We start from the raw sequence: 24494 nt of genomic DNA, 5'->3' as shown, positions 1-24494 counted from the left end.
TTGTAGTTTATGAAACTACAAGAGAGATATATAAGATTTGTGAACAATGTTAGAACGACCATGTTGGATGAATAGATGACCAAACAACCAAAATAAACTTTGTAGATCTCGAAAAGTTATGAAACATTGTAGTTGACAACTTTTTGATTTGAAAACATCTTGTCATGCAAAACTGTGTTTGAATTTCAAAATTTTAAAATTCAAATTTTCTAAACGACCTCGGATGGAAAAACTTCCTAAACTAAAAGTGTAGATCTCGAAAAGTTATGAAACATTGTAGTTGACAACTTTTTGATTTGAAAACATCTTGTCATGCAAAACTGTGTTTGAATTTCAAAATTTTAAAATTCAAATTTTGTAAACGACCTTAGATGGAAAAACTTCCTAAACTAAAAGTGTAGATCTCGAAAAGTTATGAAACTTTGTAGTTTACAATTTTTTGATTTGAAAACATCTTGTCATGCAAAACTGTGTTTGAATTTCAAAATTTTAAAATTCAAATTTTGTAAACGACCTCGGATGGAAAAACTTCCTAAACTAAAAGTGTAGATCTCGAAAAGTTATGAAACTTTGTAGTTTACAACTTTTTGATTTGAAAACATCTTGTCATGCAAAACTGTGTTTGAATTTCAAAATTTTAAAATTCAAAATTTGTAAACGACCTCGGATGGAAAAACTTCCTAAACTAAAAGTGTAGATCTCGAAAAGTTATGAAACTTTGTAGTTTACAATTGTTTTATTTGAATTCGTTTAGGGCCTCAAACATGCAATTTACACTCGGTTTAGTATAATATATTGGGAACTAAAACGGAATCCAGACATAAGTGAGAGTGTGGTGTAGTGGAAGAGGAGGTACGTGCATAGCGGGAGGTCTTGGGTTCGAATCGCGTCGGCCGCGTAGGCACGAAATTCACGCGAAAAATGTCGTAAATGGGTGGGCGATGGCCGGTAGGGGCCTCCATCGATAAAAAAAATTCCTTTTTTTTGGATAAAAATTCCTTTTTTTTCGGTTTCAAGTTTGCCGAGTGTCGGGCACTCGGCAAAGGCTTTGCCGAGTGCCCGATAAAAGACACTCGGCAAAGCTGGCTTTGCCGTCACTTTTTTTGGCGAGTGCTGTTCGCCGGGTGTTACACTCGGCGAACTATTTGCCGAGTGTTTTATGCCTTTTGCCGAGTGTTTCGGGCACTCGACAAACTCAAGGAGTCCGGTAGTGTGGTTCACAACCTGAAAACCATAAAAAAGGATCTCTAGCTTGCCCTTGCTGTCATCGACCATTCTTCTATCCTTGCATTTCTCAGGCAATGTCGAGGTTGAACTCCTGGTTAGAAATTTCTTTCGCCCTGTTGATCCACGTTCTTTTTCAGTGCACATGCGCCAATGCAATTAGCAGCGCAGGGACACCTGTGAAGGGGCAAGAGGAGCAAGCCGCTATTGAATCCCAACGTTGTGTTCAATTTGTTTCCCTCAAAACTGGATTTGACGGAAAGAAAATGTGCTTTAATTTTGATCATGCCGCTCTGGTTTGCGAGCTATGTTTTTGGTAGCTATAGATGTTGCCTTCAGATACGCCATCCCCTCACCTAATGCCTCCTTTCATCACCTCCACAAAGTTAAGGATGTTTTTCATGTAGACCCCGAAGGCCACCAAAAGGGAACGGAGATAGAAGAAAAACGAGCTCCTTAAGAATGAGACAGCAGAGAGGCCCCAAAGTTATCAGCACAAAGCTTGGGGGTGCAAACTGTGAGGCAGGAATCGGCTTAGAGGTCCTCTGCATTTGAGCAGAAGGACAAACCATAGACGGCCTTAATGATGTAAATTCCACCTCATTCAGGAGATGGATGCATGAAGCGAAGCAGATTGGTGCCGCAAACGAAGGACCTAGAATGGACAAAAGACTAATTGGCCTCAAGTATGCTGGGAATATAGTTGGTAAACCTTGTGCATCTATTGTTAAACAGGAGACTGTTCACATCCTCTATATATAAATACTGGTTTTGTAACCATTGTAAGAGAGAGAAATATAATTTTGTTCTCGTGCTCATTGATTACAAATTTACTTTTTTTTTTACTTTTCTGCCACTACTACACAAATATTTTTTACAGTCGGCATCAAATTCTTGGAGAAATCGTTGACAAAACAACCGCTTCTAACTACGGCGGAGAGCAGTGTAGGTAGCATACTGTCCCTATAAATCCATATTGAGGGGCGATTCTATTAAGAAAACTACACCTAAAGGTACATATATTTTCGTCGATGTCGACGAAATATGGTCGGCAGTCCATGTAGGGGTATGCTCATGATGGTAGATTGTCGGTAGATGGTGCGTGTAATCAGGAACCAGATGGTTATAGATACACAAGACACAAGATTTATATAGGTTCGGCCGCCGTGTTGGCGTAATACCTACGTCCTGTGTCTCATTATTCTGTATTGATTGATGTTTAGATGGATTGTCTTCCCTGAGGGGGACCCCTGCCTCTCATTATATAGTCTGGAGGAGGAGGGTTACAAGTAAAGTATCCTATTTTGTACTATTACAATATCTAGTACAACTTGTAATCTTGCCGTGCACGCCTCGATCTTACAGGCCGGGCCACCTCGGATGGTGCGGCCCATGTACCATCTTATGGTACCCGGGGATGTATCCCCCACAGCTAGTCCCCCAGCGCCATGTATTCTGATGCGACACGCCATTTTAACCTTCTCCGAACAGTGAGGCTTGAGTTCTTGACATCTCCGACCACCGTTGTCGCCGGAGAAGTAGGTTGTCCGAAGAATGTATGGTGCTCTTAAGAAGAAAGAAAAAGATTTCCGTCCTGGGAAGTGTGCCCACTTGGGTTTCTGTGAAGAAACGTAAGGGTGTCTTGAAGCATAGCATCTTTGATCGTCGGAGGCGTAGTGGTCGAAAAACAAGCATATTCACCGCAAGGTGAAGTGTGCCCACTTAGTCCCCGAATCTGGTAGTAGGTGACGTAGGCATGTGGTGCCAGGGTCTAAAAAGAATTCCCAGTTAAGTTGAGAATCCAATCGTCGTACAGGCGATACGAGCTGCACCGGCAGGTGCATCGTACCGATGTAGTCCCCGAGCTTGCTGGAAGGTGAGGTATGAGCCTTGTAGCAAGGTCTAAAGGAGAAAAAATATCCCAACTGTATGCGAGTTGCTAGTCGCATGTAGTCGAGACGCAAAGTCCCCGAGCCGTGGTCGGAGAGTGGTCGAGGCAGTCCCCGAGCACAGGTCGAGGAGCGAGCGACGAAGTCCCCGAGCTGTGATCGAGGTAGTCCCCGTGCATAGGTCGAGAAGTGAGCGACGAAGTCCCCGAGCTGTGGTCAGAGAGTGATCGAGGCAGTCCCCGAGCGTAGGTCGAGAAGCGAGCGACGAAGTCCCCGAGCATAGCTCGAAATTCCTGCAATATAAATATGTAGAATGGTAGTACATGATGTATAAAATAACAAATTATGGAGAAAAATCAGCGGTGAAGAAATAGTGCATGACGCTCAGCAGTTACTTGTAAATGAGCATGATGTGATAAAGCAGTTGGTGCTTTGTAAACATATGTGTTAATGTGTAGTTTGTGTTTATACTTAATATAAACTACCCGACCAGTTAGTATGTAGCTGAGTCTCCAGCCCTAGCTAGCCCGTTAACCATAACGCGGGGCACGGAGCCCGTACACGTGTAGGAAGAACAAAGCATCGCTAAGGAGTCGCTGCCGACCACCCATAACGCAGAGGGCAGACGCTCATGCACGTGTAGAGAGGAGCCGGAGATAGGGCCATTTCTGGAGACATCGAGCGTCAACATGATTGGTCGAGGATTTGCATTAAGTATAGCTGTATGTTATATTTAAGATTGTATACATGGACAAACGTTATTTGAAGAACAATCATGATGAGAATGTTGTGGAGAAACATCGTAATGAAAATTATATTAAATATAAATATTATAAGTGTACTTATCTTTGATAGAAATCTGGTCGGCGGTGATGAAGTTGTCCGGTCCTTGAGCTTTCCGACCTGTTGTCATGACGGTGGTCGCGGTTGTCGTAGCGCTATTCTTCGCGGCGATCATCATTGCAACGTGGTCTGGTGGTCGAGGTGGTCGAAGCTCGGCAGAGCCGCTCGGGACGTGGTGGACGTGGTTCGTGGTCGATGTGGTCGGAGCTCGGCGGAGCCGCTCAAGACGTGGTCGATGTGGTCCGTGGTCGACGTGGTCGGAGCTGAGCGGAGCCGCTCGGGACGTGGTCGACGTGGTCCGTGGTCGACGTAGCTGGAGCTCGGTTAGCAGCTCGCTTGATGGCTGGAACAGAGTTGATCTCGTGTTGAAGTAGAACGGACGTAGTCAGATAGAGTCCTGCAGCATACAGTCCCGCACGCCCACCGTGACCGTGGTCCTGAGCCGGACTGCGATGTCGGTGATAGTGTGGCACTCCTCGGATACGGCCTTTGCACCGCGAGACTACACACACTAGTGCTCGGCCATCGTTGCAGGTCCTCCAGACGACGCGTCAGAAACGCAGTGATGAGCAAGGTAGATAGAGAGATGCGGCCGCCGGATCCTGATCAAAACCTTGCTTGCTAGCTTGTACGTGAAAGCATGCAGTATGACTCCTAGCCGGTTGGATCTTGTAGATGCGTATGTGCTCTTGATTGCTAACTGGTTGATTAATGGCCTTGCGTGTATGGTGCATACATACGTGCAAGTTGGCTTGCACGCGTCACCAGCTTGCTTGTTTTGTATTGGCTTGCATCCTTCGTATATGTATATGTTGTATATGTGCATACGCCCGTACATGCAAGTTAGCCTTGCATGTTGCTGTAGATCACAGGCCTGGCCAGCAAACGTATCCGTGTCGATCACTTGGAATTGGATCCCGAAGCCATGCATGTTTGCTTGCCGTGCAGATGCGTACATACTGGAGCCCTGCGTGCCCATCGTGAGCCCGATGGGATCTCGACGAAGCGCCACCATGTAGTTCAGCCAAGGAGAGCATCAGATGGATGTCGGTATGCAACGGAGGTCGCTGAGTTGTAGCCGTAGTAGATTGATTCCGTCGCCGAGTTGTTGCCGTACGGTGGAATCAAGGTCTGCCATCTAGTTCACCATGGATCAGCACGCACACCCCCTACCTGGCGTGCCACTGTCGATGAAATATGGTCGGCAGTCCATCTAGGGGTAGGCCTCGTCGAAATCCTTCCACTGCTTGCCATCGGATGGGTGCCGTAGCTTGCCATCATCTTTCAGGCGGTCAGCTGATGCATGCCAGGACATGAGCTTGGCATCATCCAGGTTTCCGAATATTGCACGCAGGCGATCGGTCACGGGCAGGTACCACAGCGACAGTGCTGGACTTTTCCTATGCGTGTAACCCTCTTCTTCATCATCCTGCTGAGCCGAGATCTATTTGGCCGCACTGCTCTTCTTTGCCCCCTTCTTGTTCTTCTTCCGACCACCCCGTAAGCCTCCCTCGTCTTCTGCATACACGCGACAACCAGCATTTTTCTTGTACCGACTAAAGCCGCAGTGCGGACAACTCATCAAATTCTCATACTCATTGCCCCGATACAGGATGCAGTGGTTAGGGCATGCATCAAACTTTCTAAGCTTCATCGCCACTGGCCGGATCAGCTTCTTGGCCCGATAAGTATTGGCGGGCACCTTGTTAGCCGTTGGGTACGTGGTGGCAAGGTAGCTTAACAACTCATTGAAGCTAGTGTCAGACCAACCATGACGAGCCTTCAACATCAACATATGGAGGTTAAAACGGAGCGCCGTGCACTCCTTCGGACAATCGCCGCCGTCCTTATAGAGAGGATCAACTGCCGCCTGCTTCAACTCTCTAAAATTCTCCAACCACTTTGGGCAACCCAACACAACGTCGTCTTCATCGAAGTGTTTGACTAGATCTTCAACAAGCTGCACATCCTCGGGTTGGCTCACAGCATCCTGACCATCCCCACCGTCGCCGGCTTCGTCGGCCATGTCTTGCATTAGATCATCCACCGTGATGTAATCACGACAACTGTTGTCACTGTCGGCTGGCGCAGCTGCTACTGAAGATGATGAGGAGCCGGGTGCTCCTAAAGGATCTTTATTCACCGGTGGTGCTGTCGTCGTCGGCGTCGAAGAGCTCACTCCAGATGCACCGCCACTCGCACCAACTCTTTCGCCGTGAAATGTCCAGACCGTGTAGCCCTCGACAAAACCATACATGATCAAATGAGTTTGCACCTCACTGTCTCGGTGGGTGTAACACCCTAAAAAATTACATTCTTTTAAAATTAGTAAATATGATTTATTTATGCAAATATGTGTGCATTAAAATATAGGAAAATAATAAATTTTGTGGAATTAAAATTTAAAAATAAGGTTAGAAACTTTTTGATGCATACATGCTGCTGCATATCTAATTTTGTGATGATTGATCTTGATTCAAATTTCAAATGAATTCAAAACTTATTTAAAAATGCTTTTGGAAATCCATGTGGAAAAAGAAAAAAATGCAAAATTCATTTTTCCCCCTCCCTTCTTCATTTCGGCCCGCAGGCCTTCCTTCTGCTGGCCCAGCTCCCTCCCGCAGCCCAACTCGCCTCCCCCTTGCGCGCTGCGCGGCCCAGCGCCAGCCGCTAGCCCAGCCGTGCGCGCTGCACGGCCCAGCATAGCCGCCAGCCCAGCCGCCGCGCCTTCCTCGCGCCCGCAGCCACTGACCGCCCGACCCCGCGTGTCAGTGCCATCCTCTTCCTCCCGCGTGGCTCGGAATCGCCCGCGCCTGGCGCTGCTGCAAGCGCCGCCCACGACACGCGTCGTGGGAGCATCCCTCGCTCCTCGGCCTCAATTTAAAGGAGCCGAGCCCCCCCCCCCCGCGCGCTCCCCTGCTCTCCCCACTCCGTTTTCGCCCTAGCCCACGCCATGGAGGTCGCAACCGCCACACAGAAGAGCTCCGCCAGCCACCGTCCTCGCCGTCCGTGAAACGCCGTCCTTGAGTCGCGTTCGTCCCCGTTTGAAGTCGCGGTGAGCTTTGCCGTGCTCCCCTCCTTCCCCCTGTGCTTTCAATTTGGTATTTCGTGGCCATTTGGGGCCCTTTTCGCGAGCGTCCACGAGCTTTGGCCGCCGGCCATGGCGTCCGCCGCCTTGGCTCACTCCTCCGGCTGTCGTAACGGCCTGGGCGAGTTCCCCTTCACCCCAGCTAACTCCCGGTGCCTCCGGTTTTCCGAACCGTGGCCCATAGGCCAGTGTTCCGCACGCTCAGGTGACCTCCATGCCACCGGTAATGGTGCTCTGCCGCCAGCGTCACTGTTCCGGCCAGCCAGCTTTCTTCTCTCTTCCCCGGATCCATTTCTGGCCACTCATTTCTAATCCAACGGTCGAGAACGTCCGGTACCCCTTCGCGTGGTAGATTTGCAAAAGAGACCCTCGGTTTCGGATGAATAGAACCCGCAGCCCAAAGCGCATTTCCCTGATTACATATTCTCGTTTTGAAAGCGTAAAAATCACTGCTTAAGTCTAAAATATGTTTTCAGTAATTACAGAAATGCCATTTGAACTGTTTTGCGTATAAAATTGTCGTTTTAGCTCCGAATTGATCCATTCAAATCGCGTTAGCTTCGTAATTCCATAACCTACATGTTAGAACCACTGTTAGTCAAGTTTGGAACTTTTTAATTTCATGGTTAGATTTAATTAAATATATTGCTATAGGAAAACTCGTTTAAATCATAACTTTCGCATTTTAGCTCCGTTTTTCATGAACTACGCGTTGACTTGATCATAGCGAGATGTAGATTATTTTCACAAACATTTTATCTTGTTTTCCATACTGTTAGTGTACTGTTCTATTGATAGGAATGTTTGCTTTGCATGAATGCTTTTGGAATGTTGTATGTTGCCGTGTTGGTCGCGTTCAGATGGTGAAGAGAACGTTGGGGATCAAGAATTCTTCGACGACCAGCAGGACCAGCAAGAGTTTGTGAATCAAGGCAAGTATAGCATGTGCCTACCTTGATGTCCTATTTCACTTTAATCAATTACTCATTTGCATGTATCTAATTTTGATACCCGTAAGGACATCCTAGTGATTGATTATCCTGTTCCTTGTCTCCTATGGGTTAAATGCATATGGATAGATTGCTAGTGCTCTAACTGAACTTGATATACATGATGATGAATGATTCTATGGAACTAAGAGTTTAACATGATTTTATAACAACTGTTCCATAGGGCGAAGGTGCAAATGAACTTTGTTCATGTTGCTCCCAGCCCTCCATAAGGCACTTATCTGTCGGCAAAAGCTAGGGACTGACTAGTGCAACCGGGAGAGTCATATGGCTCTGACTTTAGCTCAGTAATAGCACCTTTTCTAGCTAGTTAGAGGTTACCTTTTTGGCGCAAATGGGGCTTGCCACGTTGGGTATAGGGCTGCCTCTGTTCCTATGAGTATAGCCTGCGATGGATATGTGCCATAGGAAAGGGGGTTCCTACATCTGCCTGCCAAGGAAACCTAGCGGCCCTAACTTATTAGAGAAACCTATGAAATGGCTTCATAGTGTACCCTGCCTGCTCACCTTGGCAATGATATGGGAGTAATTAACCTAGGCATATGGGAATCACGACTCGCGGTGAATGTGCACCACCTCTATAGAGGTTAACAAACTGTTATAATAGCCGTGCTCACGGTTACGAGCGGCCTAGAAAACTCACAGAATAACTGGATACTTGTTGATGATCATTCAAGATGTTCTATGATGTTATATGATACATTTGACTCTGATATCTGTTCATATGGGATTAAATGAGAGCTTGAGCATAATTTAATAATACCTGAGAATAAATGTTTGACTTACTAAAAATGCTAACTGCAGTAAACCAGAGTCAACCTTTTTGAGCTTCATAACCCCATGTTAACTTGTTAAGTACGGGATGTACTTACACTTGTTTATTTTCTTTATTTGGATAAAAATCTCGGATAGGTAACAGATGACAATGGGTATGAAGATTTTTCTGAGGATTCTTAGGCTTGTGGTCAACTAGTTGACCTTCCCTGTGATGAAGGCCACGAGAGTTTTATTATCTTTTTATTTTCCACTATGATGTATAAGACTAAGTTTTATTATAACTCTGATGTATGAGACACCGTGATGATACTTTATGTAATTTGTCAGCTTGTGTGTGTGATTATTTCCTGGGCACACATGAGTTTTATGCATTAATTTTATCCTTAAAATTGGGTGTGACAAATTGGTATCAGAGTCGTGTTGACTATAGGATGCAAGCCTAGTTAGAAAATGGTCGTTTTTAGCACCTTTGCTCCTCTGGTTTCTTGCTTACTGTCTTATTCTTGTTATTTTATTAAAATATTTATGCTTTTCATACCTTAATCTATTATTTAAAATTGTTGATTCTAATTCTATCTCACTTTAAATCTATAGATGTCTCATAACCCGAAGACTGCTCGCCTCAACACCACTGGCTATCGTGCCCTGTTCACCCCGCGTGCCCCACAGGCGGAGAGGGAGATTGTGATCATCTTCGACGATGAGGAGATGGCTACCCTGACGCCTGCACCTGCTCCTACTCCAGTCGTCGTGCCGGTCTATCCTGTTGTAGCTACACCTGAGGAGTCGACGGCTACTTCCCCTACACCTGCACCATCCCCAGCTGTCCCTGATGGTGGATGAGGAGATTGGCTGGAAGTGCAAGTATTACTTCAAGCCAGCTCCGGAGACGGCCTACTACCACACCCTCCTCACTCACGTGCTTGGACTGACTACTACCCCGACTTACACGCCTCCATCAGCTACCACTGCGCCGAGTACCAGCATCCATTGGAGGCTACCTTCTAGGAAGGTAGAACTGGTGGTCACCGCCTAGAACGACATCAAGAATGGACATGAGGTGGAGACTATCCACTGTGCCCCTGCTAGGAGAGCCCATGCCTTGGATGGTATGGAGGATGCAGCACAGAACGCCTACATCCACTACCATGGTCGTCGCTTTGAGGCCATGAGGGAGGATCGCTTCAGGTTCCTCCCTCAAAATAATTATGAGGGTGTTTGGCAGGTTTTGGCTCCACCAGAGAGTGACTCAACTCTAGAAGCAACGGTGCAGCATATCCACGCTATGCAGGGGGTGGATGAGGAAATCAAAGGAGAACTGCGTGCATCTCAGAGGGCTCAGAGACGCCTCTAGAAGCAAGTGGATGAACTTCGAGCTCAACTTGGACAGCCATCCATCTACAAGAAGAAGCACCGGTCCTTCACCATGGTTAACACCGCTCCATAGGTGTTAGGTGCCTTGATCTAGATTACCACGTCGTTAGTTTGTGTTTCATACTTAGTTTTGTTGGTCTTGTGAACTTGGATGATTAGATGTTTTAATTTGTGAACTTGATTGATTTGGTATTTGTTTGATTGCTGAAGTTTGTGGGCATGTCCACAACTTCCTTAGATTGAAACCATAAGTTTAGAATGAAATCTTAATGCTGATGTCTCGCTTTATCTTATCTCTGCTGTGCTGATTTCTGGAGCAGCCTGTGTTCTTTATCTGGTATCTCGAAATCTGGGCTGTTCAAAATTCTGAACATTTTGTGGAGATAACTAGACTTCTATATCTTTCAAATGTCTCTGGAATCACATCAATAGCTGTTCAGGTTTGGGAGATCTATTTGACACAAGTTGATGTTCCTGCGCTGTCTGGAACCCAGAACAGTTTTGGTTTAGCTCTACTTTTGACCATGTGTGTGTCAGAATTTGTAAAAGTGATCTAAATAAAAGTTGTAGCTGATCTCCTAAGCTTTCTAACAAATCTAGGTACACCTTTGTTGGATCTCTGAAACTCGAGTTATAACGGTTTTACTGAACTGCTGAATTTGAATCTTGTCCAGAAAATTCTCAGCATTGTTTCTTCTCTTTTGTAAGCTCTCTATAATTGGAAAAATTTCTAAATTTTGCACATTTGTTGGAAAACAGATGGCCGCAAGAGGAGGAAGAGGCAGAGGCCATGGTCGTGGATGTGATGCTCTCATAAATCCACCACCACCGCCACCTGTGACCATGGAACAAATATTGGGAATGCAAGCGCAGCTGATGCAAGCTATGATGCAGCGCTTGGACAATGAACCTACAAGAGGACCACCGCCTGTTCAGGTCAGAGATAAGCGTGGAGAGTTTATGAAAGGTCAACCACCGGTGTTCACCCATGCCTTAGACCCTATGGAGGCAGATGACTGGTTGCGTGCTGTGGAGAAATAACTGAACATAGCACAATGCAACGACCTTGAGAAGGTGTTGTACGCTTCTGGGCAACTCCAAGGAGCTACTCAGGATTGGTGGGAATCATTCTAGTTTGGACGTCTCAACAATGCTCCTGCTATCACCTAGCAGGAATTCAAGGACAATTTCCGGTTATACCATATTCCCGATGGACTAGTGGAACTGAAGCAGGAAGAATTCAGATCTCTCAAGCAAGGATCCATGACAGTGGTGGAGTATCAGTGACAAGTTTGCACAACTATCACGCTATGCTCCAAATGATGTAGCGGACGACAAGGATAAGTAACGCTGTTTCCTCAAGGGACTCTATGATGGGCTGCAGCTTCAGCTGATGTCTAATACCTACCCTAACTTTCAGTCTTTGGTGAATCACGCTATCGTGATTGACGATAAGCGCAAGGAGATGGAAGCTAAGAAGAGAAGGCTCCAAGGGCAAGCTTCTGGAAGCAACAATCGCCCACGTGCTTATCACTAGCAAGGTTTCCAGCAAAGGAATCAAGGACCAACTCACCAGGGAAACCGTGGTCAGTATCCTCAGCGGAACCAGTTCCAGCAACGCCCTCAGTACCAACAATAGTTTGGAAATCAGCGTCCCCCGCAACAGACTAGCAATCCTGCAACACGCCAGGGAGTGCCCAACAATGCTCCTATGAAGAGTGGTGCACCCAACAATCCCAATGCCTACTACCGATGCGGAGAAGTAGGTCACTATGCTCATTAGTGTCCTAAGAAGCAGAACCAACAAGCACCTCAGAACTAGACTAGCAATCAGAAGTTCAACGCCCGACCACCTCGCACTACGAAGGTGAACTATGTGTCATCTGATGCAGCTCAGGAGATGCCTAAGGTCATGTTGGGTACATTCAGCGTCAACTCTATCTCTGCTACCGTACTTTTTGATTCTGGTGCTTCGCATTCTTTTATCTCCCAAGCTTTTGTTAGAATGCATAGCATACCTTTGTGTGCCATGAAAAACCCCATACTAGTAAATTCCCCGGGAGGTAGTATGCCAACTTCTTATTGGAGCCCCTCAACTAGCATTTCCTTAAGGGGGGTAGACTTCAAAGTGAAGCCTATTGTGCTGAGAACAGCAGGAATTGATCTTATTCTAGGAATGGATTGGATGAAACAACACCGGGGTAGTGATTCAGTGTCAGGAGAAATCTGTGGTTGTGACATCACTCAATGGAGATAGAATCTGTGTAGAAGTGGTAGTGCAAGGCTCAGCCTACAGCCACAGTGAACCAGCTTGATGGTGAAGTCAATGACAAGATCAGTGTCATGGAGGAGTTCCCGGATGTCTTCCCCAATGACTTGCCTAGGTATGCCACCTGACCGAGACATTGAATTCATTATTGAATTATTACCTGGAACTGCACCAATAGCTAAACGTCCATATAGAATGGGAGTTAATGAATTAAAAGAGCTTAAGAAACAACTAAAAGAGTTGCAAGAAAAAGGTTTCATACGCCCTAGTTCTTCCCTGTGGGGGGCACCTGTGATCTTTGTGGATAAGAAGGATGGTAGTCAACGAATGTGTGTGGATTACCGCTCACTTAATGAGGTTACAATCAAGAATAAATACCCTTTGCCTAGGATTGATGATTTGTTTGATCAGTTGAGAGGAGCCCATGTGTTCTCAAAGATTGATCTCCGCTCAGGGTATCATCAGCTTAAGATTCGAAACTCGGACATACCCAAGACAACATTCACTACACGGTATGGATTATATGAGTACACCGTTATGTCTTTTGTATTGACCAATGCACCTGCATACTTCATGTATCTGATGAATAAGGTGTTCATGGAGTTTCTAGATAAATTTGTGGTGGTATTCATAGATGACATACTAATATTCTCCAACACAGAAGAAGAACATGCTGAACACATAAGGTTGGTCTTGCAAAAGCTTAGAGAGCATAAGTTGTACGCTAAGCGGAGCAAGTGTGAGTTTTGGTTGAAGGAAGTCTCTTTTCTGGGTCATGTTGTTTCCAATGGTGGAATAGCAGTGGATCCAGGCAAAGTGCAAGATGTATTGGATTGGAAACCACCAACAACTGTAAGTGAGATTCGAAGCTTTTTGGGATTGGCTAGATACTATAGAAGGTTCATTGAAGGTTTTTCCAAGCTAGCCAAGCCTATGACAGCTCTGTTGGAAAAGAGTGCTAAGTATGTATGGTCGGATAAATGCCAGACAAACTTTGAAGAGCTAAAGAAGAGATTGACTACAGCTCTAGTATTAATCTTGCCCGATTTAAGCAAGAACTTCTCTATATATTGTGATGCATCCCGTTTGGGCCTTGGATGTGTGCTTATGCAAGAAGGAAGAGTGGTGGCATATGCATCTAGACAACTAAGGAAGCATGAGTTGAATTATCCTACTCATGACTTGGAATTGGCAGCTGTGGTTCATGCTTTGAAGATCTGGAGACATTATCTAATTGGACATAAGAGTGATATCTATACTGATCATAAGAGTTTGAAGTATATCTTCACCCAATCAGATCTGAAATCGAAGACAACGTCATTGGTTGGAATTGATCAAAGACTATGATTTGGAAGTGCATTATCACCCGGGAAAGGCAAACGTCGTAGCTGATGCACTTAGTAGAAAGAGCTATGCCAATGGACTTCAGATGACATCTATGTCAACAGAGCTGTGTGCTAAAATGGAGTATCTCAACTTGAGCCTTGTCACTAATGCAATGGAATTGGTGATAGAGCCTACATTGGAGCAAGAGATACGCAAAGGTCAATTGGAGGATGAAAAACTTAAGGAGATAGCAGAGAATGTAGTGCTTGGAAAGGCACCAGGATTCAGAATGGATGAGAATGGCACTCTTTGGTTCAGAAAAAGGATATGTGTACCTAAAGTGAAGGCTATCCGTGATGCAATTCTACAAGAGGCCCATGAGTCTACTTATTCTATACATCCCGGAAGTACTAAGATGTACTTGGATCTTAAGGAGAAGTATTGGTGGTATGGTTTGAAGAGAGATGTGGCAGAATATGTGGCTTTGTGTGACACTTGTCAAAGAGTGAAAGCTGAGCATCAAAGACCTGCAGGGTTACTACAACCAATGAAGATTCCTGAATGGAAATGGAAAGAGGTTGGTATGGATTTTATCGTAGGATTGCCCCGCACTCAAAGAGGCTATGATTCAATATGGGTAATAGTGGATCGACTCCCCAAGGTTGCCCACTTTTTACCAGTCAAGACTACCTATACGGGCGCAAGACTAGCAGAGTTGTACATGGAAAGAATAGTGTGCTTACATGGTGTTCCAAGAAAATTGTGTCAGATAGAGGCACTCAGTTTACATCGCAATTCTGGCATAAAGTACATAGATCTTTGGGGACAAAGTTGAATTTCAGTTCTGCTTACCACCCGTAAACTGATGGACAGACTGAAAGGATCAACCAGATTTTGGAAGATATGTTGAGAGCTTGTGCACTTCAGTATGGTGATAGTTGGGATAAGAGTCTGCCTTACGCAGAGTTCTCGTACAACAACAGTTATCAGAAGAGTCTCAAGATGGCACCTTTCGAGGCGTTGTATGGGCGTAAGTGTAGAATGCCTTTGTTCTGGAATCAGACTGGAGAAACTCAAGTGTTTGGACCCGATATCCTTAGAGACGCGGAAGAACAAGTGAGAATGATTAGAGACAATTTGAGAGTGGCTCAGTCCCGACAGAAGAGTTACGCTGATATTCGCAGAAGAGAGCTGACTTTCGAGATTGGTGATTATGTGTACTTGAAGGTGTCACCAATGAGAAGTGTGAGAAGATTCAATATGAAGGGAAAGTTAACCCCAAGGTATATAGGACCTTTTAAGATCCTAGAGAGACGTGGAGAAGTAGCTTATCAGTTGGAACTGCCTGAGAGTTTGTCAGGTGTGCACGATGTGTTCCATGTTTCCCAATTGAAGAAGTGTTTGAGGGTACCAGAAAAGCAAATTCATTTGGAAGAACTTGCTGTTAAGGAGGATCTTACTTATGAAGAGTATCCGACAAAGATCTTAGAAACTACCAAAAGAGTTATGAGAAGCCGAATCATAAAGATGTGCAAGGTGTAGTGGAATCGATATACAGAGAATGAAGCTACTTGGGAAAGAGAAGAGGATCTGAGAAAGACTTATCCCCAACTGTTTGAGTAAGCAATCACCCGAATCTCGAGGACGAGATTCATCTTAAGGGGGGTAGAATTGTAACACCCTAAAAATTTACATTCTTTTAAAATTAGTAAATATGATTTATTTATGCAAATATATGTGCATTAAAATATAGGAAAATAATAAATTTTGTGGAATTAAAATTTAAAAATAAGGTTAGAAACTTTCTGATGCATACATGCCGCTGCATATCTAATTTTGTGATGATTGATCTTGATTCAAATTTCAAATGAATTCAAAACTTATTTAAAAATGCTTTTGGAAATCCATGTGGAAAAAGAAAAAAAATGCAAAATTCATTTTTCCCCCTCCCTTCTTCATTTCGGCCCGCAGGCCTTCCTTCTGCTGGCCCAGCTCCCTCCCACAGCCCAACTCGCCTCCCCCTTGCGCGCTGCGTGGCCCAGCGCCAGCCGTCAGCCCAGCCGTGCGCGCTGCGCGACCCAGCACAGCCGCCAGCCCAGCCGCCGCGCCTTCCTCGCGCCCGCAGCCGCTGACCGCCCGGCCCCGCGTGTTAGCACCATCCCCTTCCTCTTGTGTGGCTCGGAACCACCCGTGCCTGGCGCTGCTGCAACCGCCGCCCACGACGCGCGTCATGGGAGCGTCCCTCGCTCCTCGGCCTTGATTTAAAGGAGCTGAGCCCCCCCCCCCCGCGCGCTCCCCTACTCTCCCCACTCCATTTTCACCCTCGCCCATGCCACGGAGGTCGCAACCGCTGCACGGAAGAGCTCCGCCGGCCACCGTCCTCGCCGTCCGCGAAACACCGTCCCCGAGTCACGTTTGTCCCCGTTTGAAGTCGCGGTGAGCTTCGCCGTGCTCCCCTCCTTCCCCCTGTGCTTTCAATTTGGTATTTCGTGGCCGTTTGGGGCCCTTTTTGTGAGCATCCGCGAGCTTTGGCCGCCAGCCATGGCGTCCACCGCCTTGGCTCACTCCTCCGGCCGTCGTAACGGCCTGGGCGAGTTCCCCTTCACCCTAGCTAACTCCCGGTGCCTCCGATTTTCTGAACCGTGGCCCATAGGCCGTGTTCCACGCACTTCGGTGACCTCCATGCCGCCGGTAATGGTGCTCTGCCACGCGGCGTCACTGTTCTGGCCGGCCAGCTTTCTTCTCTCTTCCCCGGATCCATTTCTGGCCGCTCATTTCTAATCCAACGGCCGAGAACGTCCGGTACCCCTTCGTGTGGCAGATTTGCAAAAGAGACCCTTGGTTTCGGATGAATAGAACCTGCAGCCCAAAGCGCATTTCCTTGATTACGCATTCTCGTTTTGAAAGCGTAAAAATCACTGCTTAAGTCTAAAATATGTTTTCAGTAATTACAGAAATGCCATTTGAACTGTTTTGCGTATAAAATTGTCGTTTTAGCTCCGAATTGATCCATTCAAATCGCGTTAGCTTCGTAATTCCATAACCTACATGTTAGAACCACTGTTAGTCAAGTTTGGAACTTTTTCATTTTATGGTTAGATTTAATTAAATATATTGCTATAGGAAAAACTGTTTAAATCATAACTTTGGCATTTTAGCTCCGTTTTTCGTGAACTACGCGTTGACGTGATCATAGCGAGACGTAGATTATTTTCACAAACATTTTATCTTATTTTCCATACTATTGGTGTACTGTTCTAATGATAGGAATATTTGCTTTGCATGAATGCTTTTGGAATGTTGTATGTTGCCGTGTTGGTCGTGTTCAGACGGTGAGGAGAACGTTGGGGATCAAGAATTCTTCGATGACCAGCAGGACCAGCAAGAGTTTGTGAATCAAGGCAAGTATAGCATGGGCCTACATTGATGTCCTATTTCACTTTAATCAATTACTCATTTGCATGTGTCTAATTTTGATACCCGTAAGGACATCCTAGTGATTGATTATCATGTTCCTTGTCTCCTATGGGTTAAATGCATATGGGTAGATTGCTAGTGCTCTAACTGAACTTGATATACATGATGATGAATGATTCTATGGAACTAAGAGTTTAACATGATTTTATAACAACTGTTCCATAGGGCGAAGGTGCAAATGAACTTTGTTCATGTTGCTCCTAGCCCTCCATAAGGACTTATCTATCGGCAAAAGCTGGGACTGACAGTGCAACCAGGAGAGTCATATGGCTCTGACTTTAGCTCAGTAATAGGACCTTTTCTAGCTAGTTAGAGGTTACCTTTTTGGCGCAAATGGAGCTTGCCACGTTGGGTATAGGGCTGCCTCTGTTCCTATGAGTATAGCCGCGATGGATATGTGCCATAGGAAAGGGGGGTTCCTACATCTGCCTGCCAAGGAAACCTAGCGGCCCTAACTTGTTAGAGAAACCTATAAAATGGCTTCATAGTGTACCATGCCCACTCACCTTGGCAGTGACATGGGAGTAGTTAACCCGGGCATATGGGAATCACGACTCGCGGTGAATGTGCACCACCTCTGCAGAGGGTAACAAACGGTTATAACAGCCGTGCTCATGGTTACGAGCGGCCCGGAAAACTCACAGAATAACTAGATACTTGTTGATGATCATTCAAGATGTTCTATGATGTTATATGATACATTTGACTCTGATATCTGATAACTGGATACTTGTAAAGGTCGCATTAAAAGGCAAAAAGGCGACGGATGAACAATCCGGTTTCCTTAGCAGCCACCGAGAACTTGAAAACACGATCACTAAGTGTGGAAACCTTGAAACAAGTCGTAGAACCACCAATGGTGGCCTGCAGAATCAGGACGCCCGAGAACTCCGTGAGCCTGAACTTGCAGCGGCCAAAGGTGGTGACCAAGAAGGAGGAGTCCGAATGGGAAGAAGACACCGGGACCCCAGAGTCGCCCTAATCTCATCCTAGACTCGCAAACCTTGCCAGAAGGACAGCCCAGGGAGCACCATGGCAAGAGAAAGGAGGTGAGGAGAAGCTTACTTAGGTGTAGAGCAGCAGCTAAGGACGAGGAAGAATGGCGCGACACATGGCCTAGCGCCATCCATGGCCAGGGTTTTTAGGCCACCTTGAGGCATAGACAGCTGAAGCAGACCGTAAAGGGACACCGAAGTCTACGAGGTCCAGCGAAGGCGCCGTAGAAGGAAATTGTAGCGAAGGAGGCCGCTGGCGGGTGGCCGCCGTCAGGCAGGAGGGGGGCTCTAGGTTGGACTGGTTGTCGACTCATACTGGGTAAATTGATTTCATTTCAAAGACCTCATCCTTGAAAATATTAGTTGTAGAGAAATAAATTCTACTCCCTCTATTCCAAATTGAAGTCATGGATGGAGTAGGAAAAAAAATCCTACGTTCGCCACAGTCGCCGTGCTGCCTCATATCATTGATGGACGGGTTGAGGACGTGTCTAGCGGCTTTGACCCCAAGTTGTGGGCCTGTGGCATCATCCTCGATCCAGGCATACTAGAGTATCAGCTCGCTCAAAGAGCTATTCATATCAGAGTCCTAGGAAGCAGTCCATCACGATGTGCATGCCCAACAACCCCCTTGATGACTTCATCTTTGTCTATGGGTACTACAACTTTCATGAGTCTCTCCCATGATGCAACTTTGGTGTGATGTACACCATGTGACGTGTCATTCTTTTTAAGTTAAAGAATTCAGACAAATATACTTGGTAAAAGAATCATCTTCCTCTCTTGGTGCAAAGTAACTCATGGGTGCAACCACATCTACGAAACAATTTTAAGAGGCGCCATGATTTTTGCAGATGGTAAACATTTTGCACTGCCCATGGATTATCCAATCGAGGACACCAGACCATGCCATCAAAAAGGAAGCGCCTCCAACTATAAATGATGTGATTTTCAGATTCCCTGTACTACGTAAATGCAATGGATGGGCTCGGCTAATGGACCGGCCATGAGAATTTATTTCCACGGTTCTGTGTTACCAACAGTCCCTAGAATTAGGTATTTTTTTTGGAGGGAACCACATATATAATATGGACCTCCCCTAGAATGGGTGGTTGGTACTATGGAATGACCCACCATAGAAATCTTCCTGCCAAAATACGTAGGAAAAAAACTAGGTGAGGACCATCCCTACCAGAACGTGGCGTGGACTATTTGGCTGATAGGGCCACCGTATCATTTTAATCGCACGCATGGTAAATCAGTTGTCCCATGGTCCACACGTCAGTTGCACATCCGCACCATGTTTTGATGAGGACCATCCCAAACAATTTTCTTTCCAATATGTAAGGTATGGTTCCACTATTACCATCACCAACATGGAGAGTGGAATAGTTATGATGGGTTGCTTGAGGCCTACACCATAGGTTTGAATCCTTTAGAATGCACACACGTACGACTTCTAACTTATATTTTTTACCATTCTCTTTTTCTTGTATATGAAAAATCGTGACCACATAGATATGATTTATTTTTTTTATTATATTTTAAAGAATATGTCCACAGTGATTCATGTAACATATAGCTCCTAATGCAGGGCAGCTCCTACCTATTTTTTGTCTTTTTTAACCCAGCCTAGAAATTCGTCCCCGTAGGGATTTGAACCTGGCCTGCTTGGCTGCTACTGAGAAATGCGTTGGGGATTACACTACAGGCTATTAGCCTATTAGGCATGTATACGATTTTTGTACCTAATTAAGATATTGTACCTGATTCCAAATATAAGTTAATATATTACAGATGCTGAGATGCATATTAAGAATTTTAGTAAGAAATTTAATATCTTATTTTAAGCCTTTATTAGCTATACTCGAGGCTGAAATATTGAATTGCATGAATCTATCAAAGGAACTAGATTAATTAAGAAGCGTTAGTCTAACAAAATAAGTAGTATTGAGAGGGCTAGAAGATAGTATTGAGAGGGCTGGTTCAACAAATACCTGCTATACTATGATTCCTGCTACTAGTGGTAGCTTATCCAAACTGCTCTCTCCTGTTTCACACATTGTCCACCCCAATTTGCCTTACACTGCAGACCTACTTGCTCTGAACTTCCTAGAAGCAGTGAATCACTAGAATATCACGAGAACTCTATTTTCTCAGTGCCACCCATTCGCATGAGACAGAGACGACCAAAGGTGCAGCAGGCAGGAAAGTCATCAGTAGCATCTAGCACTACTAGAGAACAGACTTTAGAACGATGTCTCAATTTGGCATTAGCCTTGACATTTTTTGCTCCCGGGATTAAAGGACCATTTAGTCTTGGTTGGTAATACCAACCGGGACTAAAGGTCCCTGCCCAATGGTCCTCCGCGGGGCAGAGATCTTTAGTCCCGGCTGGTATTACCAACCGGGACTAAGTTGGTAATACCAACCGGGACTAAAGCTTTTAGTCCCGGTTTGGGTGATGCCCCGGGAATAAAGATTAATCTTTAGTCCCGGTTTGGACCCCTAACCGGGACTAATTATCCCGGCCTATAATTCAGCTCGTTTCTTCCTCCCCGAGCCCGAGCCATTGCATTCAAACTCACTGTCTCTGTTCTTCAACTTGCTGTTGTTCTTGCTCTCTCCCCCTCCATTGGTGTTGCTCTTCGATTTTGGAGGTAAGAAACTTAATCCTCTTATGTTTTGTCAGTAGCTTATCTCATTTTGCGATGTAGATGCATGTGTAACTTTATATGTTGGACTTTATTATGATTTTATATATCATTTTTAGCTCAAAATCCATATATGTTTGGATAAACAAAAGTTAAATTAGTTCATCAAAATCACGCCTCGCTCGTCCTTGCTGGAGCACGCGCCATCCTCGTCCCCGGTGGCTTACGTGATCTTAGAATTAATTTTTCCATGAAATGAAAAACTTAGAAAATTGTTAGAAAATTGTAGAAAATCCGTACTAGTTGAACTTGCGGACCGTGTTCATCTCGACGAGCATGTTCTCTGCCGAGCGGTAACGGACGTCAAGGAGGAGCTTTGATTCTACGAGGGAGAGCGGCAACGGTCGTGGAAGACCGTGTTCCCTTTCTCGTAGAATCGGAGCTCTTCCTTGGCCAAGTACGGTGCCGTCCGGTGGAGAAATGCTCGCGAGATGATCACGTAAGCAAGGTCAACTAGTACGGATGGTTATTTATTGAAACATGTTTTTGAGCTATAATTTGATGGATATTTGATAACTTTAGACCTACAAATGTCATCTACAAATGTTACTATCCTCGGCAACCTAAACGCCCACAAGCTCGCCGATATCGAGCAGGTCACTTTGAATTATTTTTTTCATGAAATGAAATACTTAGAAATCATGCCTTTTATTTTTTAGAATTAAATTTTCCACGAAATGAAAAACTTAGAAAATGGTTAGAAAATTGTAGAAAATCTGTACTAGTTGAACTTGCGGACCGTGTTCATGTCGGCGAGCATGTTCTCTACCGAGCGATAACGGACGTCAAGGAGGAGCTTTGATTCTACGAGGAAGAGCGGCAACGGTCATGGAAGACCGTGTTCCCTTTCTCGTAGAATCGGAGCTCTTCCTTGGCCAAGTACGGTGCCGTCTGGTGGAGAAATTCTCGCCGATTTGATCACGTAAGCAAGGTCAACTAGTACGGATGGTTATTTATTGAAACATGTTTTTGAGCTATAATTTGATGGATATTTGATAACTTCAGACCTACAAATGTCATCTACAAATGTTACTATCCTCGGCAACCTAAACGTCCGTGAGCTCGCCGATATCGAGCAGGTCACTTAGAATTATTTTTTCCATGAAATGAACTACTTAGAAATCATGCCTTTTTTTAGAATTAAATTTTCCATGAAATGAAAAACTTAGTAAATAGTTAGAAAATTATAGAAAATCCGTACTAGTTGAACTTATGGACCGTGTTCAGCTCGGCCAACATGTTCTCTGCCGAGCGGTAACGGACGTCAAGGAGGAACTTTGATTCTACGAGGGAGAGCGACAACGGTCGTGAAAGACCGTGTTCCCTTTCTCGTAGAATCGGAGCTCTTCCTTGGCCAAGTACGGTGCCGTCCGGTGGAGAAATGCTGGCCGAGATGATCACGTAAGCAAGGTCAACTAGTACGGATGGTTATTTATTGAAACATGTGAAATCCGTACTAGTTTAGGTTAAATATATCATTTTAGAAAATATGAAATTTACACTAGTTTGCAAAAATAAGTATAGAAAGTAGATGACAACTGGTACCGGATCCTCGGCCTCTCGTTCGGTTGCGAAACGACTGAGGCCAGAACTCCCTCTCATTATCTGCGGCAAGTGTAAGCAGAAGATTGTGATGGAGTACCGAGTCAAGAGACAGGGACCCAACAAGGGTCGTGTTTTCTACAAGTGCCCAGATCGCGATGTGAGTTTCTTACGCATTTTTTATTTATGGCTAATTGACCTGCTTTTCTTGAATATTTTTGACTAAATATTTTTTGGCTTTAATTTCAGTGGGAGGGCAATGGATGCGATGGTTGGTACTGGGAGGAAGATTATGCTACATACGTGCAGAATTTGGGTGCGCTTGAGGTAGCGGCTGCTGCTGATGAGTCAGTGAGCCAGCAGGAGAAGCTTATTGATATTCAACAGAAGAATGATTTGTCTGTTTTAGTTGCGTACGATCACGAAATAATTATGTTACTGAAGTGTATTATAGTTTTAGTTTGTTTAGTGATAGTTGGGATTGCTTACGTTGTAGCCAGGCTTAGTTAATTAATCAACCGTGTGTGTGTCATTTATGTTGTGTAATAAAATACTTAATTATGTTTAAGGTTTTCATAATTTGTCGTGTAATACAGATTATGTCACGCCATTGGATGTACAATGCCGATCGCCGCTCCCAAGACTTTATTGAGGGCTTGCACTATTTCTTAGGTGTGGCCGAGGCAAATAAGCGGGATGGTTTCATGTGCTGTCCATGTGCCCTATGTAAGAATTTAAAGGAATATTCAAGCTCAATGAGTCTTCATTCACATTTGCTTAAGTCAGGTTTCATGTCAAACTATATATGTTGGACTAAGCATGGAGAAAGCGGGGTAATGATGGAAGAAGGTGAAGGAGAAGATTTAGACATTGATGACATTATTGCTCAGTATAGTGCCTTTGATGATACTACAATGGGGGGAGATGAAGAAGAGGTAGCGGTAGAAGATGATCTCGGTGATGCTCTTGGCGATGCCATTCGTGATGCACAACAAGAATTGGAAAGTGAAAAAGAGAAAGTTAAGTTCGAGCGCATGCTTGAGGATCATAGGAAGTTGCTATACCCGACGGCCGAAGAGGGGCAAAAAAAGCTAGGTACAACACTGAAATTGCTACAGTGGAAGGCAAAGAATGGTATATCCGACAAGGCATTTGGGAATTTATTGAACCTCATAAAGAAGATGCTTCCGAAGCCAAATGAATTGCCCACCACTACGTACGAAGCAAAAAAGGTTGTCTACCCATTGGGATTAAAAATCCAGAAGATACATGCATGTCCTAATGACTTCATCCTCTACCATGGCAATGAATACGAGAATTTGGATGAATGTCCGGTATGTAAAGCATTGTGGTATAAGATCAGGTGCGATGATCCTGGTGACGTCGAGGGTGAACAACGTCCTAGAAAGAAAATCCCTGCCAAGGTTATGTGGTATGCTCCTATAATACCACGCTTAAAACGTTTGTTCAGAAATAAAGACCATGCAAAGTTGTTGCGGTGGCATAAAGAAGACCGTAAGGTAGACAATATGCTGAGACACCCAGCTGATGGGTCCCAGTGGAGAGCGATAGACAGGGAATTTTTAGAGTTTGCAAATGAGGCTAGAAACTTAAGGTTCGCCTTAAGTACAGATGGTATGAATCCTTTTGGGGAGCAGAGCACTAGTCATAGCACTTGGCTAGTTACTCTATGTATCTACAACCTTCCTCCATGGTTATGCATGAAGCGGAAGTTCATTATGATGCCGATCCTCATCCAAGGTCCGAGGCAACCTGGCAACGACATTGATGTCTATCTGAAGCCATTAGTTGAAGAACTTCTAGTTTTATGGAACAAACCAGGTGTACGTGTCTAGGATGAGTACAAACAAGAACACTTTGACCTACGAGCAATGTTGTTCATAACAATCAATGATTGGCCTGCTTTAAGTAATCTTTCAGGTCAGACAAACAAAGGATATAATGC

This window comes from Miscanthus floridulus, chromosome 15, assembly GCF_019320115.1.
Source record: "Miscanthus floridulus cultivar M001 chromosome 15, ASM1932011v1, whole genome shotgun sequence".
Classification (NCBI taxonomy): Eukaryota; Viridiplantae; Streptophyta; class Magnoliopsida; order Poales; family Poaceae; genus Miscanthus; species Miscanthus floridulus.
Note: the sequence above shows the minus strand (reverse complement) of the source record.